This window comes from Trachurus japonicus, chromosome 22, assembly GCF_045865225.1.
Source record: "Trachurus japonicus isolate A0001 chromosome 22, Traja_1.0".
Taxonomy (NCBI): domain Eukaryota; kingdom Metazoa; phylum Chordata; class Actinopteri; order Carangiformes; family Carangidae; genus Trachurus; species Trachurus japonicus.
Genome location: NC_140928.1, coordinates 23334326 through 23337386, shown reverse-complemented (window position 1 = coordinate 23337386; position 3061 = coordinate 23334326).

Sequence of the window (3061 nt, the reverse complement as noted above, 5' to 3'; positions counted from 1 at the left end):
CCACAGTAAAAAGAAAAATCAGTTTTTGAGGTAATGATATGTATTTGTTAAACATCTACTGTGACTCTAAGATGTTAGGAGCCTTCGCACATAGTCCAGTCCAAGCTATTTGGATTTTTAAAATTAGAAGCTTGCTGTGATGCCACCATTAGGACAATTGTCTTGTGTTTCATGTTGAGGACAACTGACATTTTGATCTGTCATCATCATCATCATCACCCTTGCTGGGACTCGAACCCACAGCCTCTGACACCAAGAACCAGCTCCTAACTCACTGAGCTAATTGGCTGGTAGTGAGACCTGCTGTGTAGCTTCATTTATCCACTCAGGTGGGCCAGTGCCCGGGCAGCTGTTGTAAAGGCAGATTTCAAAAATGGTCATAAAGTCAGAAATTATGTTATCTAAACAAAAATCTGTTAACACATAAATTGCATTTAGACAGCAAAACAGCTTGAGGACATGTGACATTTTGATCTGTCATCATCATCATCATCATCATCATCATCATCACCCTTGCTGGGTCTCGAACCCACAACCTCTGACACCAAGAACCAGCTCCTAACTCGCTGAGCTAATTGGCTGGTAGTGAGACCTGCTGTGTAGCTTCATTTATCCACTCAGGTGAGCCAGTGCCCGGGCAGCTGTTGTGATGAAATGGTCAAAATTTCAGAAATTCAGTGATCTAAACAAAAATCTGATAATACATAAATTGCATCTTGACAGCATGGAAATGTTGGTGATTTGTTTTTAATGATAAGTGTTTTGCTTCATAAGAGAAAATCTGAGGTTTAAAAATTCCACACTCACATTGATTGCAGTTGTTCCCATGAGAGCAGAATTCAAAATGTTCTCAAAAATTCAGTTTTTGAATTAAAATTCTGATATTTGCCAAACTTCATTAACCATGACTCCAGAATATTCTCGTTTTTTTTCAGGAAGTTTGAAAATGTATTTAGCAAGAATTTGATGGTATATGTTTACAGTAGTGTTTACAGTCAAACGTTTTCATGCACTGTAGGCTCAATTTTTGCTTAATCAAAAATCCGAGAAACAAGTTTTGTGGAGGACGGTCTGGAGATGCTCTGTAGCAAGTTTGGTGACAATTGAGCAACAATTGTGGGAGGAGATACATTTTAAAAGTTTTACAGTTATTGAAAAAAACAGAGTGATGGACTTCATAATTTGTAATGAGTTTAAGTGGACAAAAGTTTCAGCAGTATTGAGGCTACATTGTGGTGAAGTTTCAACACTGTAGCATCTACCGTTGGTTTGGTAGGAATTTTTAAAGTTTTTAAATTTAAACGCTTATTGTGCCCCCCCTAGGAGGGGGGGGCACATGTCCTTGGAGTTGAGTGAATCTGGCATGGGGTCGGATGTTTCTGTGAAGTTTGGTGAGTTTTCGCCCATGGGAAGTATGACTTCCTTGGAAGAAGAAAGAAAGAAAGAAAGAAAGAAAGAAGAAGAATTCCTAGGAATACAATAGTGTCCCGGCAGCTTAGCTGCCCGGACCCTAATGAGAGGCAGCAGGATTTGTTGCATGTGGCAGGACGAGGCAGACTCACATGCATTTGATCGGCTGCTGGTTTGACACTAAGTAGCCGCTGGCTCACATCAAGTGAGATCCCTCCACCACCCCACACACACACACACACACACACTTGACCCCCCACATAGCAAATCAATGTCAGTCAAAGAATAGTGTGAAGGTGTTGATATGGCCCCACCCTTTACAACTTCCCTCACATTTTTATTTAGAGAGGCAACATTTAACCAAATAACATGCCAGCATATGTCATGAGCTCAGTGTTTTGGTCTACCAGCCTCTATGGGAAATATCTGTCTCTAAAGCTGCTAAAACTGCATGTCTTTCTGCTCAGTCCTCAGCAATCTTTGCAATAAGTAGTGCAGACTTGATTTTTAGTGCAGTGTCATGAGCTTCTCTTATTAATAATGGAGCAACAAAGCATGGCTGTAAATCATTCTGTGCGCAGCACATGTCCTCTCCTGGTTTGGTATTATCAGGTCTGTCAAGAGGTGGACGTGGCAGAAGAAGCCAGTGAATTGCGACTACAGCAGGTCTATACCACACAAAATCATGTGTCAAAAGTTGGAAAAAGATGATCAGTTCTGTGATGGTTTTAGTTATAAATGACAATGCTTATTATTGAAAAATATATATGATCCAGAAATGGATTAGAATAATAACATAATACACAAATAGCCAGTTGCAATATTAATCTAAACACATGCATCCATATTGTAATTACATTCCTATTCATTCAATGCTGGTACTTTGACTGTATTCAGATTTTGATTAAATATGCCTTTTTGCTACTACTTGTTGTCACATTGTTGTGTCTTAGTAATTGAGCAAACTGTCAAGAAGGTGACTTTGCAGATGCATCTCCATAGGAACAGACCCAGGATGACCCTTGCTCTTCACCAGTGTTTTTTTCTTTCTTTCTTCCCACTTTTGATTCTAAGAGCTTTCTCGCAAGGACAGCCACAGCAGGAGAGAGAGCTGCCAATCATCCCAAACCCTGGAGGAGAAGTGTATTTCCATCCCCTGCTCTGACACCCGTGACCCAGCGAGCTGAACCGAGAGACCACAGGGCCACAGGGTTCATTCTGAACAACAGCTGTGCATCACCCCAGTGTGACAAAACACTTGAACAAAGAATCTGTGCCCTGCAGTGCACTGTGGGCATGCAGGCCGCTCATCAGTTTAAGATCAGAGGTTTCAACTAATTGAATATGACAGTGAAGTCTAAAACTGAACATAGCCTTACAATGATGTCATTTACACAATATCTCTAGACACTCAATAATCACATGGACACCTATCTTCTATATCTGCTATAGGTAACATGTAAGGAGAAAATGTAATAATCTCATCCCCTAATTACATCAACTAACAGTGCTTTTTGTAGTTTTAATTCAGTATTATCGTTGAAATGTCCTCCTCTACTGGCTCTGTTGCATCAGTACATCAACACCAAACGGCTTTCAAGGGCAAAGAAAGAACCCGCCTACTCCAATTTGATTGGTCGAGGCAAACCTT